This window comes from Marmota marmota, unplaced genomic scaffold, assembly GCF_001458135.2.
Source record: "Marmota marmota marmota unplaced genomic scaffold, marMar, whole genome shotgun sequence".
Taxonomy (NCBI): Eukaryota; Metazoa; Chordata; class Mammalia; order Rodentia; family Sciuridae; genus Marmota; species Marmota marmota.
The window spans coordinates 20,260-36,752 of record NW_025999999.1 but is presented as its reverse complement, the minus strand read 5'-3'; positions in this window follow the sequence as shown (position 1 = coordinate 36,752).

Here is a 16,493-nt window from a genome sequence, read left to right as displayed (position 1 = left end):
TGTTTTCTTATTGTTTAATTTTTTTGAATTCTTTGTATACTCTGGATAGTAGGGCTCTATCTGAAGTGTGAGGAGTAAAAATTTGTTCCCAGGATGTAGGCTCCCTATTTACCTCTCTTATTGTTTCTTTTGCTGAGAAAAAAAACTCACTTTTCTGAGTGAGTCCCATTTGTTGATTCTTGTTTTAAACTCTTGTGCTATGGGTGTCCTATTAAGGAATTTGGAGCCCAACCCCACAGTATGTAGATCAGAGCCAACGTTTTCTTCTATCAGATGCAGAGTCTCTGTTTTAATATCAAGCTTCTTGATGCATTTTAGTTAACTTTTGTGCATGGCGAGAGAAAGGGATTCAGATTCATTTTGTTGCATATAGATTTCCAGTTTCCCAGCACCATTTGTTGAAGATGCTATCCTTCCTCCATTGCATGATTTTAGCCCCTTTGTCAAAAATAAGATAGTTGTAATTTTGTGAATTGGTCTCTGTGTCCTCTATTCTGTACCATTTGTCCACCCACCTGTTTTGGTACCAGTACTATGCTGTTTTTGTTACTATTGCTCTGTAGTATAGTTATCTCTAGCAGTCAGATAAATGCAAATCAAAACCACCCTAAGATACCGTCTCACTCCAGTAAGATTGGCAGCCATTATGAAGTCAAACAACAACAAGTGCTGGCGAGGATATGAGAAAAATGGTACACTTGTACATTGCTGGTGGGACTGCAAATTGGTGCAGCCAATTTGGAAAGAACTATGGAGATTCCTTGGAATGCTGGGAATGGAACCACCATTTGACCCAGCTATTCACCTTCTTGGACTATTCCCTGAAGACCTAAAAAGAGCATGCTACAGGGACACTGCTACATCCATGTTCATAGCAGCACAATTCACAATAGCTAGTCTGTGGAACCAACCTAGATACCCTTCAATAGAAGAATGGATCAAAAAAAATGTGGCATTTATAAACAATGGAGTATTACTCAGCTCTAAAAAATGACAAAATCATGGCATTTGTAGGGAAATGGATGGCACTAGAGTAGATTATGCTAAGTGAAGCTAGCCAATCCCTAAAAAACAAATGCCAAATGTCTTCTTTGATATAAGGAGAGCAACTAAGAACAGAGGAGGGAGGAAGAGCATGAGAAGAAGATTAACATTAAACAGGGACGAGAGTGCGAGGGAAAGGGAGAGAGAAGGGAAATTGCATGGAAATGGAAGGAGACCCTCATCATTATACAAAATTACATATAAGAGGAAGTGAGGGGAAAGGGAAAAATAACAAGGGAGAGAAATGAATTACAGTAGATGGGGTAGAGAGAGAAGAAGGGAGTGGAGGGGAGAGGAAGGGGGATAGTAGAGCATAGGAAAGGCAACAGAATACAACAGACACTAGTACGGCAGTATGTAAAAACGTGGATGTATAACTGATGAGGTTCTGTAATCTGTATATGGGGAAAAATGGGAGTTCATAACCCACTTGAATCAAATGTATGAAATATGATATTTCAAGAGCTATGTAATGTTTTGAACAACTAATAATAATAATAAAATAAAATAAAATAAAATAACTTAATGGAGAAAAAATGGATTAGGATTATCCTAAGGATAATATATAGAGTTAGAGCTATGGTTAGGGCTAAGGTTAGGTTAGATTAGTGCTACAGTTAGATTAAGTTTGGGGTTAGGGCTAGTAATCCTAGTTTAGGGTAGGGTTAGGGATATATTTAGGGTAAAGGTTAGGTTTTGAGTTAGGGTTAGGTCTAGGATGAGGGTTAGGTTTAGTGTTATGATCAGGGTTAAGTTTAGGGTTAGGGCTAGGGTTTTCATTAGGGTTAGGATTAGGTTGAGAGTAATAGAATGGGTTAGATGTAAGTTTAGCTTTATGGTTAAGGTTAGATTTAGGTTTAAGTTTAGTTTTAGGGCTAGATTTACTGTTGGTTTTAGGGTAAGAGTTAGGGTTTGAGTTAGGGTTAAGGCTATGGCAAGGTTTAGGTTTAGGGTTAGGTCTAGGGTTAGGTTTATGGTTTGGGTAGGGTTCCAGTTAGGGTTAGAGATAGGGTTATCATTAGGGTTATGGTTAGAATTAGGGTAATGGCTAGGGTTAGAGCTAGTGTTAGGTCTAGGGTTAAGTTTAGGATTCAGGCTATGGTTAGGGTTATGGTTAGGAATAGTGCTAGGGTTATGTTTAGGCTAAGTGTTAGTCTTTGAGCTAGGGTTAGGACTAAGGTGAGGCTTAGGGTTAGGGTTAGGAACAGGGTTAGGGTTAGGGTGAGGTTATGCTTAGGGTAGGTTTAGGCCTCAATTAGGGTTAAGTTTGGGGTTAGGTTTAGGCCTAGGGTTAGTGCTATGTGTAATGTAAGATTTGGGTTCTGATTTGAGCTAGTTTTAGCATTAGGATTATGGCTAGGTCTAGTGTTAGGTTTAGGTTTTGGGTTAGTATCAGGTTTAGAGCTAGGTTTAATGTTAGTATCAGGGCCAGTGTTCAGGTTAAAGTTAGGGTTAGGTTGAAACCAGAATAGGACTTGGGTTAGGTCTAGTGGTAGGGTTAGTGTTTGGTTTAGGATAAGAGTTATTGTTAGGGCTAGGACTAAGTTTTTGTTTAGGTCAAGGGCTAGAGTTATAGCTAGATTCAGGATTAGGTTTAGGTCTATGGTTAGTGTTAGGGTTAGGTTTGGGTATAAGGTTACTGGTATGACTAGTTTCAGGTTTCGATTTCACTTCAGGGTCAGGTTTAGACCTATAATTAATGTTAGGGTCAGAATAAGGGTGAAGGTTAGGGTGAGGTTTTCGGTTGGTGTTAGATCTAGAATGAGGTCTAATGTTAGGACTAGTAATAAGGTTATTGTTTGGGTTTGACTAAGGATTGGGATTAGTACTAGAGTTAACATTATGAATAGGGTTTAGCTTAGGGTAATGGATAGGATTAGAGCTAGGGTTAGTTCTAGGATTAGGGTTAGGTTTAGGGCTAGTTTTAGGGTTAGGATTAGGGTTTGGCTAAGGCCAATGTAAAAACTAGGGTTATTATTAGGGTTAGATTTAGGGTTAAAGTTTTGGCTAGGTCTATTGTTAGCATTAGTTTTAGGGTTAGGGTGATATTTAGAGCTAGGGTTTATGTTTGAATATGAGTCAGGGTGATGTTTAGTTTTAGGTCTAGGATTCGAATTAGAGCTCAGGTTATGGCTAGTTATGGGTTAGGGTTAGGTTTAAGTTAAGTTTAGGCTTAGAGAAATGGCTCAGTTTTGTTTTAGGGCTAGGGCTTAGATTAGGGCTAGTTTTAGGATTAGCAATAATGTTACAGCTAGTTGTAGAATGAGGTTTAGGCTTAAGATTAGGGTTAGATTTAGAGTTATGCTTAGATCTAGGGCTAGGGCTATGGCTAGGGTTAGGGCTCAGGTTAGGGCTATTGTGAGGATTATGGTAACGAATAGGGTTATAAATAGAAATAGGTTTAGGGTGTGAGTTAGAGTTAGTCTTAGGGCTAGGGTCAGGGGTAGGGTTAATGTTATGGTTCAAATTGGACTTGGATTAGCGCTATGATTAGTGTTAGGGTTAGGCCTAGGGTTAGGCCTATGGTTAGGGCTATTTTTAGGTTTAGTTTTATGGGAAGGGATGGGGTTATATAGCTAGGTTCAGTTCTGGGGCGAGGTTTATATTTAGGGATAGGTCTAGGGTGAGGGTTCCGGTTAGGATTAAGTCTAGGTTTAGGGCTAGGATGAGGGCTAGGGTTTTTGTTAGGGTTACGACTAGGATTAGGGCTAGGGATAATGTCAGGTCTAGGGTTGTGGTTAGGGATAGTGTTAGGCATTGGTTTATGGCTAGGTGTAGTGTAAGGTTTAGGTTTAGGGTAGGGGTCAGGTATAGAGCTAGGTTATTATTAGGGTCAGAGTCTGGGTTAGGGTTTTGTTTGGGTTAAGGTTTAAGGTTAGGGCTCAAATTAGCATTAGAGTTAATGTTAGGGTTACAGTAATGGATAGAGTTTGGTTTACAGTTCACGTTAGGTTTAGAGTAATGTATAGGTTTAGTGTTAGGGATAGGGTTAGGGTTAGGCCTATGGTTAGCATTTGGTTAAGACTTATGTTTAGAGTAATAGATAGGTTTAGTGCAAGTGTTAGGGCTTAGGTTAAGGTTAGGATTAGGGCTAGGGTTTGGGTTACTCCTAGGATTAGTGTTAGGGTTAGGTTTAGGGTAAGTGTTAGTGTTTGTGCTAAGGTTAGGGCTAGAGTGAGGGTTAGGGTTAGAATCATGGCTTCGGTTAAGGTTAGGGTTAGGGATAGGTTTAGCATTAGGGTTAGGGTTATGTTTAAGGTAATGGATAAAGTTAGAGCTAGAATTTGGGCTATGGTTACAGTTAGGATTAGGGATAGGGTTAGGGTAAGAGCTAAGGTTATGTTTAGGGTAAGGGTTAGAGTTTGAGCTAGGATTAGTGCTAGGACAAGCATTAGGTTTAGGGTTTGTGCTAGAATTAGGGTTAAGGTTATGCTTAGGTCTAAGTTTAATTCTTATATTAGGGCTAGGTTTTGTGTCAGGTTTATAGCTAGTGTTAGGGCTATGGGTAATGTAAGAGCTAGGGTTATGTTTATGGCTAGTTTTTGGGGTTAGGGTTGTAAATATGTCTAGTGTTAGGTTTAAGTTTGGGGTTAGGATAAGGTTTAGAGCTCGTGTTTGTGTTAAGGTAAACGTCAGTGTTCGGGTCAGCATTGGATTTATTGTTAGGGCCAGAATTACAACTAGGGTTAGGTCGAGAGGTAGGGTTAGTCTTTGCATTAAGTTAATGGTTATTTTAGGGATAGGGCTAGGTTTTTGTTTAGGACTAGGGCTAGAGTTAAGGCTATATTTAGGATTAAGTTTAGGTCTAGTGCTAGTGTTATGGTTAAGTTTATGTATAGGTTTACTGGTAGGGCTAGTGTTAGGGTTCAGTTTAGTGTTAAGGTTAGGCTTTGACCTAGGGTTAGTGTTAGGGTCAGAATAAGGGTAAGGGTTAGGCTTAGGCTTCAGGTTAGGGTTAGAGCTAGATAGCTAGGGTTAAGACTAGTAATAGAGTTAGGGTTTGGGGTAAGCTAAGGATTAGGGTTAAAACTAGGGTAGCATTAGGATGAGAGTTTGACTTAGGGTAAGAAATAGGTTTAGAGCTAGGGTTTGGGTTAGTATTAGGGTTAGGGTTATTGTTAAATCTAGGGTTCAGGCTCAGATTAGCGCTAGGTTTTGTGTTAGGGTTAGAGCTATGGCTAATGTAATAACTAGCTTAACAGTTAGGGATAGTTTTAGGGTTAGGATTAGGGCTAGGTCTAGTGTTTGAGTTAGGTTTAGGGTTAGGGTGGTGTTTAGAAGTAGGGTTAGTTTTAAGGTCAGAGTCAGGGTCAGTATTAGTTGTAGGGAGAGGGTTAGGACTAGGTGTAGCATTAGGATTTGTTTTAGGTTAAGGGTTAGGATTAGGGCTATAGCTCAGTTTTGTTTGTGGGCTATGGCTACGGTTAGGGCTAGTTTTCAAATTAGAATTAGGGTTAGGGATAGTGTTAGGGTGAGGTTTATGTTTAAAGTTAGGGTTGAATTTAGAGTTAGGGTTAGTTCTCAGTTTAGGAATATGGCAGGGTTAGGACTAAGGTTAGGGCTAGTTTTAGGGTTCGGCAATAGATAAGGGTGAAACTAGAAATAGGTCTAGGGCTAGATTTAGGGTTAGTCTTAGGTCTAGGGTTAATGATATGGTTTCAGTTAACAATAAATTAGGCCTATGATTAGAGTTATGGTTAGTGTTAGGATTAGGCCTAGGGTTAGGTCTAGGGTTAGTATGAGTGATAGTGTTAGGGTTAGGGTTAGGGTTAGGAGAAAGAATGTGGTTATACGTAGGTTCAGAACTAGGGCAAGGGTTTTAATTAGGGTTTGGGCTAGGGTTAGGTTTCGGGTTAGGATTAAGGCTAGGTTTAGGGCTAGGATGAGGGCTCTGGTTTATGTTAGATTTAAGGCAAGAATTTGGTAGAGTGCTAATGTAAGGCCTAGGGTTACGGTTAGGGATACGGTTACAGTTAGTTTTATGGCTAGGTCTAGTTTAAGGGTTATGTTTAGGGTAAGGGTCAGGTTTAGAGCCAGGTGTGTTATTAGAGTCAGTGTCTTGTTCAGAGTTTGGGTTAGGTTTTGGTTTAGTTTTAGGGCTCGAATTAGCATTAGGGTTACGGGTTACAGTAATTGATAGGGTTAGGTTTAGTGTTCAGGTTAGGTTTAGGTAAGGATAAGGTTAGTGTTGGCGATAGGTTTAGGGTTAGGTCTAAATGGATAGGGTTAGATTTAGGTTTAGGACTAGGGTTAGTGTTAGGTTTAGCGTAACTGTTAAGGTTTGAGCTAGGATTAGGAGTACAACAAGTGTTAAATTTATGGTTAGTTCTAGGGTTAGTTCACAGTTAGGGTTAGTGTAGGTTTAGGGTTAGGAGTAGGGTTAAGTTTACAGTTAGGCTTATAGTAGTTTTAGGGTTAGGGCTAGTGTTATCAGGACGTTTATAGTTAGAATTAGGTTAATGGGTGGGGTTAGAGCTAGGTTTAGAGCTATGTTTGTGTTAGGCTTATGTTTAGGGTAATAGATAGGTTTAGGGCTAGGGTTATGGTTAGGATTAGGGCTAGAGTTAGGTTTAGGGTTAGGTCTAGGGTTAGTGTTAGGGTTAGGTTTAGGGTGAGTTTTAGGATTTGAGCTATGATTAGGGCTAGGGTGATGGTTAGGCTTAGTGTCAGGTCTAGGTTTAGGATTAGGGTTAAGTTTAAGGCTAGGGTTAGCATTAGGGTTAGGGTTATGTTTAGGGTAATAGATAGGGTTAGAGCTAGAGTTAGGGCTAGGATTATGGTTAGGATTAAGTCTAGTGTTAGGTTTTGGTTTAGGTCCAGTTTTAGGGTTAGGGTTAGGTTTAGGTAATGGTTAAGGCTAGGGTTAGGGTTAGTGTTAGGGTTATGGTTAAAACGAGGTGTAGGGCTCAGTTTAGAGCTATGGTTAGTGTAAGGTCAGAGTCAGGCTCAAGGTCAGTTTTAGGGTTAGGTTAGGACTGGAATTAGGGCTAAGGTTAGGGCTAGGTGTAGGGATAGGTTTTAGTTTAGGTTAAGGGTTAGGGTTAGGGCAATGGTTTTGTTTTGTTGTAAGGCTTGAACTAGAGTAGGGCTAGTTTTAAGATTAGTGTTAGGGTTAGTGTTAATGTGAGGTTTAGGCTTAGGGTTAGGGATGGACTTAGAGTTATGGTCAGTTCTAGGGTTAAGGCTAGGGCTAGTGTTAAGGCTAAGGTTAGGGCAAGTGTTAGGGTTATGGTAAGGGATAGGGTTAGATCTAGAAATAGGGCTAGGGTGAGAGTTAGATTTAGTTTAGTGCTAGTGGTAGGTTTAGCACTAATTTAGGGCTAGTATCAGGTCTAGGCTTAGTGTAACAGTTAAGTCTAGAGTTAGAGTTAGGGTTAGATTTGGGGGAAGGGATGGGGTTATAGCAAAGTTCAGAACTAGGGCGAGGGAAAATTAGGGATAGGGCTAGAGTTAGTGTTTGGGTTAGGATAAATTCTAGGTTTAGGGCTGGAATGAGGGCTACAATTTTTGTTAGGGTTATGGCAAGAAATAGGGCTAGGGCTAATATCAGGTCTAGGGTTATGGTTAGGGATAGTTTTAGGGTAAGATTTATGGCTAGGTCTAGTGTCAGAGTTAGGTTTATGGTGAGGTTCAATTTGAGAGGTAGGGATATTATAATAGTCAGAGTCAGGTTTTCAGTTTGGGTTAGGTTGAGGTTTAGGGTTATGGCTGAAATTAGCATTAGGTTTAAGTTAGGGTTAGGGTAATGGATAAGGTTAGGTTTAGGCTTCAGGTTAGGTTTAGGGCTCAGGCTAGATTTAGGGTAATGGATAGGATTAGGGTTAGGCCTAGGGTTAGCATTAGGTTTATGGTTATCTTTAGGGTAATGGATAGGGTTAGAGCTAGGGTTAGGTCTAGGGTTATGTTTAGGATTAGGGCTAGAGTTAGGGTTAGTTTTAGGGTTAAGGCCTGGGTTATGTTTAGGTTATGGTTAGGGTTTGAGCTAGGGTTAGTGCTAAGGATAGGGTTAGGTTTAGGATTAGGTCTCGGGTTAGGATTAGGGTTATCTTTAGGGTTAAGTTAATGGAAATGTTTAGATATTGGCTTAGCTTTAGGCTTAGGTGTAGATTTAGGACTAGGGTTAGTGTTAAGTTTAGTATAATTGTTAGAGTTTGAGCTATTGTTAGGACTATGGCAAGGGTTAGGTTTATGGTTAGTTTCTAGGGTTAGGTTTACAGTTAAGATTAGAGTAGGGTTAGGGTTAGGGCTATGGTTATCATGACATTTATGGTTAGGGTTAGGGTTAGGCTTACCATTTTCTTATGGTTAAATTAAGGGTAAGAGTCAGGGATTGAGTAAGTGTTAGGGCTAGGTTGAGGCTTCAGGTTAGAATCAGGGCTAGGGATAGATTTAGGCTTAGGGCTAGGTTTGGCCTCAGGTTTAGGGTTCTGGTAGGGTAATGGGTAGAGTTAGAGCTAGGGTTTGGGCTATGGTTATGTTTAGGATTAGGGCTAGGATTGGGTTTAGGTTTTGAGCCAGGGTTATATTTAGTGTAAGGGCTAGGATTTGAGCTAGTGTTCATGCTAGGGCTAGGTCAAGGATTAGGTTCAGCCTTAGGTCTAGGGACAAAATTATGGTAGGTTTAGGGTTAGGGTTAAGTTTAGGGCTAGGGTTATCATTAAGGTTAGGATAAGGGTTAAGGTAATGGATAAGGTTAGATGTAGGTTTAGGTTTAGGTTTAGAGTTAGATTTAGTTTTAGGGTTAATGTTAAGGCTACGGTTATGTTTAGGTTTATGGTACCGGTTAGGTTTTGAGCTAGGGTTAGGGCTATGGCGAGTGTTAGTTTTAGGGTTATGTCTATTGTTAGTTTTATGGCTAGGGTTAGGATTACGGTTAGGGTTAAGGCTAGGGTTATCAATACAGTTAGGTGTAGGTTTGGGTAAGGTGTAGTTTTAGAGCTAGGTTTAGGGACAGGGTTAAGTTTAGGTTTAGGGCTAGGGTTAGGGTTTAAATTAAGGTATAGATCTAAGTTTATATTTATGGTAAGGGTTAAGCTTTGAGTATGGTTTAAGACTAAGGATAGGGTTGGGTTTAGGGTTAGGTTTAGGACTAGGATTAGGGTTGGGGTTATGCTTAGGGCTAGATTTAGGCCTACAATTCACTCTAGGTTTTGTGTTATGTTGAGGCATAGAGTTAGGACTGTGGATAATGTAAGAGCTAGGATTATGATTAGGGCTAGTTATAGGGCTAGGGTTAGGGCTAGGTTTAGTGTTAGGCTTAGGTTTTTGTTTAGGGTCACATTTAGAGATAGGTTTAGTGATAAAGGCAGGGTCAGTGTTCAGGTTAGAGTTAGAGTTAAGGTTACAGCCAGAATTGAGACTAGGTTTATGTCTAGGGGTATGGTTAGTCTTTGTGTTAAGTTAAGGGTTATTGTTAGGGCTAATGCTAGGTTTTGTTTTGGTCTAGATCTAGAGTTAAGGCTAGATTTAGTGTTAGGTTTAGGTCTAGGGCTAGTGATAGGGTCTGGTTTAAGTATAAGTTTACTGGTATGGCTAGTGTTACGGTTTGGTCTAATGTTAGGGTCAGGTTTAGACCTAGGTTAGTGTTATGTTCAGAATAAGGTTCCGGGATAGGGTTAAATTTTGAGATAGGGTTAGAGCTAGAATGAGGGCTAGGGTTAAGACTATTAATGTGGTGATAGTTTTGATTATCCTGAGGATTAGGGATAGGTCTAGGGTTACCATTAGGGTTAGGGTTGTGCTTAGGGTTAGGGATAGGGTTAGAGCTAGTATTAGGGGTAGAGTTAGGGTTAGGGTTAGGGCTAAAGTTAGGTGTAGGGCTCAGATTAGGACTAGTTTTTGTGTTAGTATTAGGGCTAGGGTTAGGGCAACAGGTAATGTTAGAGCCAGGGTTACAATTAGGGTTAGCTTTAGAGTTAGGGGTAGGGGTAGTTCTAGTGTTAGTGTTAAATTTAAGAATAGGGTGATATTTAGAGCTAGAGTTATTTTTAGGGTAGGAGTCAGATCAGGGTTAGTTTTAGGCTTTCAGTTAGGACTCGAATTAGGGCTAGATTTTCTGTTAGGGTTTGGTTTAAGGTTAGCATCATGTTTAGAGCTAGGATGAATTTTAGGGTATGAGTCAGGTTCAGGGTTTGTTTTCAGGCTAGGGTTAGGACTCAATTCGGGGGAGGATTAGTTCTTATAGTAGTTTAGGGTTTGGTTTAAGTTAAGTTTTAGGGTTAGGTCTACTGCTCGATTTTGTTTTAGTCCTAGGGTTAGGGTTAGGGCTAGTTTTACAATTACTATTAGGGTTAGGGCTAGTGTTTGTCTTAGGCTTAGACTTAGGTTTAGGGTTACATTTATAGTTAGGTTTAGATCTAGGATTAGGCAGGGATTAAGGATAGGGCAAGGGTTAGGGTCAGGGTTAGAGTTATGGTAAGGGATAGGGTTAGAACTAGGGATAGGGCTAGTGTGAGAGTTAGTGATAGGGCTAAAATTAGAGTTAGGATATGGGATAGGGTTAAATTAGGGCTAGTATTAGGGCTAGGGTTAGTATTCAGCTTAGGCCTAGTGATAAGGATAGGGTTAGGTTTACGTTTAGGATAAAGAATGGTGTTATAGCTAGGTTTAGACGTAGGGTGAGGGTTAGAGTTAGGGTTAGGGCTAGGGTTGGGGTTAGGGTTATGATTAAGGCTAGGTTTAGGGATAGGATGAGGGCTAGTGTTTGTTTTAGACTCAGGGCTAGGATTAGTGCTAGGGCTAATATCAGGTCTAGGGTTATGGTTAAAGATAGTTTTAGGGTTAGGCTTATGGCTACATCTACTGTAAGGGTTAGGTTTAGGGTAAGGGTCAGGTTTAGAGCTCGAGGAATTATTAGGATTAGGATTTGGCTTAGGTAAGGATTTAGGCTTACCACTCAAATTAGCATTAAGTTTAGTGTTAGGGTATAGTTAGGGTTTGTTTTAAGGTTCAGGTTTGGTTTAAGGTAATTGATATGGTTAGTGTTAGTGATAGGGCTAGGGTTAGGCTTAGGGTTAGCATTAGGGTAAGTGTTATGGTTAGGGTAATTGATAGGGTTAGAACTAGAGTTATGGTTAGGAATATGCCTTGAGTTATGGTTAGAGTTAGTGTTAGAACTAGGGTTAGGGTTAGGTTTAGGGTTATGTTTAGCATAAAGTATTGGTTTTGAGCTAGGGTTAGGGCTAGGTTTAGGGTTAGGTCTAGGGATAGGATTATGGTAGGTTTAGGGTTAGGGTGGTGTTTAGAGCTAAGATAAGTGTTAGGATATAAGTCAGTTTAGGGTAATTTTTAAGGTTATGATTAGGACTCGAATTAGGGCTAGTGTTAGATTTAAGTTTAGTGCTTGTTTTAGGGCTAGGGTTATCATTAACGTTAGGGTTATGGTTAAGGTAATGGATAGGGTTAGGTTAGGTTTAGATTTTGGTTTAGAGTTAGAATTAGTGATAGTGTTAGGATTAGAGCTATGGTTATATTTAGGTTTATGGTTAGGTTTATGGTTTGATCTAGAATTAGGGCTATACTGAGTGTTATTTTAGGGCTATGTCTATGGTTAGTTTTCTGGTTATGGTTAAAATTAGGGTTCAGTCTAGGATTATCAATAAGGTTAGGTTTAGGGTTAAGGTAATGGGTACATTTAGACCTAGGTTTAGGGCTAGGTTAAGTTTAGGATTTGGGCTAGGTTTAGGGTGAGAGTTAGGGACAGGTCTCGGCTTATGTTTAGGATACGGGTTAGGCTTTGAGCTGTCTTAGGACTAAGGTGAGGGCTAGCGTTAGGTATAGGTCTAATGTTAGGATTGGGGTTATGCTTAGGGCTAGGTTTAGGCCTAAAATTAGCTCTATGTTTAGTGATAGGTTTAGGCCTAGTATTAGGGTAATGTAAGATCTAGGGTTATGATTAGGGCTAGTTTTAGGGTTAGGGTTATGGCTGGGTCTAGAATTAGGTTGAGGTTTTGGTTAGTTTCAGGTTAAGAGGTAGGTTTAGTGTTAATGGCAGTATCAGTGTTTGGGTTAGAGTTAAAGTTAGGATTAAAGCCAGAATTAGGACCAGGTTTAGGTCTAGGGGTAGAGGTAGTGTTTGGGTTAAGTAAAGGTTTTTTGAAGGCCAGGGCTAGAACTTTATTTAGGTCTAGAGCTAGAGTTCAGGCTAGATTTAGGATTAGGTTTAGGTCTAGAGCTAATGGTAGGGTTAAGTTTAGGTATAACGTTACATGTAGGGCTAGGGTTTGGTTTAGGGTTAGGTTCAGGTTTAGTCCTAGGGTTTATGTTATGGTCAGAATAAGGGTCAGGGTTAGGGTTAGGTTTTGGGATGGTGTTAGAGCTAGAATGAGATCTAGTATTAGGACTATTAATAGGGTTAGGGTTTGTTTAGCCTAAGGATTAGGGATAGAGCTAGGGTTACATTTAGGGTTAAGGTTTTGCTCAGGGTAAGGGATAAGGGTTAGGCTTAGGTTTATGGTTAAAGTTAAAGCTAGTTTAGGGCTCAGATTAGGGCTAGTTTTTGAGTGAGGTTTAAGGCTAGGGTTAGGGCAATGGCTAATATAAAAACTAGGGTTACAATTAGGGTTAGGGGTAGGGGTAGGTCAAGTGTTAGGTTTAGGTTTAAGATTAGGGTGATATTTATAGCTAGTGTTAGTGTTAGGATATCAGTCATGTCAGGGTTAGTTTGGGGGTTAGGGTTAGGACTCAAATTAGGGCTAAGATTACTGTTAGGGTTCAGTTTAAGTTTAGGGTGGTGTTTAGAACTAGCATGAGTGTTAGGATATAAGTCAGGTTCAGGGTTATTTTTAAGGTTAATATTAGTAATCAAAATAGAGCTAGGGTTAAATCTAGGTGTAGTGCTAGGGTTGGTTTAAGTTAAGGTTAGTGATTGGCCTGTTGCTCAGTTTTGTTTTAGTAAAATAGTGAGGATTAGGGCTAGTTTTATGATTAGCTTTAGGGTTAGGGCTAGGGTTATGGTTAGGTTTAGGTTTAAAGCTAGATTTAAGGCTAGGATTAGGGCTAGTATTTGTGTTAGGTTTAGGGCAAGAATTAGGGCTAGGACTAATGTCAGGTCTAGGTTTATAGTTAGTGATATTTTTAGGGTTATGTTTATGGCTAGGTCAAATTAAAGTGTTACATTTAGGGAAAGGGTCAGATTAAGAGCTAGGGTATTGGGGCTGGGGATGTGGCTCAAGCGGTAGCGCGCTCGCCTGGCGTGCATGCCGCCCGGGTTCGATCCTCAGCACCACATACAAACAAAGATGCTGTGTCCGCCGAAAACTAAAAAATAAATATTAAAATTCTCTCTCTCTCTCTCTCTCTCTCTCTAAAAAAAAGAGCTAGGGTATTATTAGGATCAGGGTGAGGCTTCAGGTTTGGGTTAGGTTAAGGTTTAGGGTTAAGGCTCAAATTAGCATTAAGGTTAGAATTAGGGTTAGGGTAATGGATAGTGTTAGATTTAGGGTTCGGTTAGGTGTACGTTAATGGATATGGTTAGGGTTTGTGATAGGTTTAGGGTTAGGCCTAGGGTTAGCATTAGGGTTATGGTTATCATTAGGGTAATTTATACTGTTAGACCTAGTGTTAGGGATAGGGTTATGGTTAGGAATAGGGCTAGATTGGATTAGGGTAAGGGTTAGTACGAGGGTTACAGTTAGGATTAGATTTAGGGTAGGGTTTAGGGTTTGAGCTAAGATTTTTGCTATGGCTAAGGTTAATTTAGGGTTTGGTCTAGAGTTATGGTCATAATTAGTGTTAGGTTAAGGCTAGGGTTATCATTAGGGTTAGGGTAATAGGTTTAGATGTCAGGTTAAAGATAGGGTTAACTCTAGGTTAGCATTAGGTTTATGTTTAAGATTAGATTTAGGGTTTGAGCTAGCTTAGATTTAGGGTTAGGTTCACTATTAGTTCTAGGGTTTGGTTTATGTTTAGGGTTAGGGTAGGTTTAGCTTTAGGTCTAGTGTTATAATTAGGGTTAAGTTTAGGGTTAGTGTAATGGGTAGGGTTCAAGCTAGCGTTAGGGCTAGGGTTAAGGTTAGGATTAGGGCTTGGGTTAGGGTTAGTTTAGGCCTTGGGTTAGTGTTAGGGTTAGGTTAAGTGTAAGGTTAGGGATTGAGCTAGGTTTAGGGCTAAGGTGAGGGTTAGGGTTAAAGTCAGGGATAGGGTAGGTTTAGGGTTAGGTTTAGGGCTGGGATTAGCATTAGTTTTAGGGTTATGGTTAGTGTAATAGACAGAGTTAGAGCTAGGGTTTGGGATATGGTTACATTTAGGATTAGGGCTAGCATTAAGTGAGGTTTAGGGTTTGGGCTAGGGTTATGTTTAGGGTAAGGTTTAGGGGGGTTTGAGCTAGGGTTAGGTCTAGAACACGGGTTAGGGTTAGAGTTAGGGCTAGGTTTAGGGTTAGAGTTATGCTTAGGATTAGGTTTAGGGCTAGAGTTATGATTATGGCTAGATTTAGAGTTCGTCTAATGTTAGGGTTAGTTTTTGGGTTAGGATAAGGTTTAGAGCTAGGGTTTTTGTTAGGGTAAGTGTCAGGGTTCAGGTTAGGATTAGGTTTAGGGTTAGGTCCAGAATGAGGACTAGGGTTAGGTCTAGGGGTAGAGTTATTGTTAGGTTTAGTGTTAGGGTTACTGGTATGCCTACTGTTAGGTTTTGGATAAGGGTTAGGGTCAGGTTTAAACCTAGGTTTAGTGTTAGGGTCAGAATAAAGGTCAGGGTTATGATTAGGGTTTGGTTTAAGTTTAGAGCTCGAATGAGGGCTAGGGTTAGAATTAGTAATAAAGTTAGGGTTTGGGGTCGGCATAGAATTAGGGTTAGGACTGGGATAGCAATAGGGTGAAGGTTTGACTAAGTGTAAAAAATGGGGTTAGAGCTAGGATTAGGACTAGGGATAGGGTTAGGGTTAGGGCCAGAGTTAGGCCTTGGATTAGGGCTAGGTTTTGTGTTAGGTTTAAGGCTATGGCTAATTTAAGAACTGGAATTACCATTGGGGTTAGTTGTACGGTCAGGTTTAGGGTGAGGTCTAGTGTTAGGATTAGGTTTAGGGATAGGGTGATGTGTAGAGCTAGGGTTAGTGTTAAGGTCAGAGTCAGGGTTAGTATTAGTTCTAGGGTTAGGGTTAGCAGTCGAATTAGGACTAGGGTTAGGGCTAGGTATAGGGTTAGGGTTTGGTTTAGGTTAAGGTTTAGGGTCAGTGCTATGGCTCACTTTTGCTTGAGGGCTAGGGCTCAGGTTAGGGCTTGTTTTCAAATTAGTGCTAGGGTTAGAGCTAGTGATAGGTTGTGGTTTAGGCTTAGGGTTAGGGTTAGATTTAGAGTTAGGGCTACAGCGAAGGTTGGGGCTAGGGTTAGGGCTAGGGTTTGAGTTATCATAAGGGATAGGGTTAGAACTAGGGATAGGACTAGGGTGAGAGTTAGAGTTAGTCTTAATGTTAGGTTTAGATTTAGGGTTAAAATTAGGGCTCAATTAGGGCTAGGATTAGAGCTAGCGTTAGTATTCAGGCTGAGCCTAGGTTTATGGCTAGGGTTATGGTTATGATTATGGTTAGGTATGATGTTATAGCTAGCTTTAGAACTAGGGCGAGGGTTAAAATTAGGGTTAGGTCTATGGTTAAGGTTAGGTTTAGGATTAATGCTAAGATTAGGGCTAGGATTAGGGCTAGAGTTTGTTTTAGGGTTATTGCTTCATTAGGGCTAGGGCTAATGTCAGGTCTAGGGTTATGGTTTGAGATAGTTTTACAGTTATGATTATTAGAGTTAGGATTAGGTTGATGGATATGGTTAGGTTTACAGTTCAGGTTAGGTTTAGGCTAATGTATAGGTTTAGGGTTAGGAATAGGTTTAGGGTTTTCCTAGGGTTAGCATTAGGGTTAGGATGAGGATTAGGGTAGTGGATAGGGTTACAGCTGGGGTTAGGGCTAGGTTTATGGTTAGGATTAAGGCTAGGGTTAAGGTTAGGTTTTGGGTTATGGCAAGGGTTAGGGTTAGGGTTGGTTTAGGGCTAGAATTAGGGTTATGATTAGGGTTAAAGGTAGTGCTAGGGCTTTTATTAGGGATAGGTTTTGGGTTAGGTTAGGGCTAGATTTAGGGCTACAGCTAATGTAAGAACTAGAGTTATGATTAGAACAAGTCTTAGGGTTAGGATTAGGGCTAGCTCTAGGGTTAGATTTATGTTTAGGTTTTGAGTGATGTTTAGAGCTAGGGTTAGTGTTAGCATCAGAGTCAGGATCAGGGTTTGTTTTATGATTAGGGATAGGACTCGAATTCCAGCTAGGTTTAAGGCTAGGTGTAGGCTTAGGGTTTGGTTTTATGTTAAATATTAGGGTTAGAGCTATGGCTTGGTTGTTTTGTAGGGCTAGGGTTAGGTTAGGCCTAGTTTTAGGATTAGCATTAGTGTTATGGCTTGTGTTAGTGAGAGGTTTAGCTTAGGGTTAGGGTTATATTTAGAGCTAGGGTTAGATATAGGATTAGGGC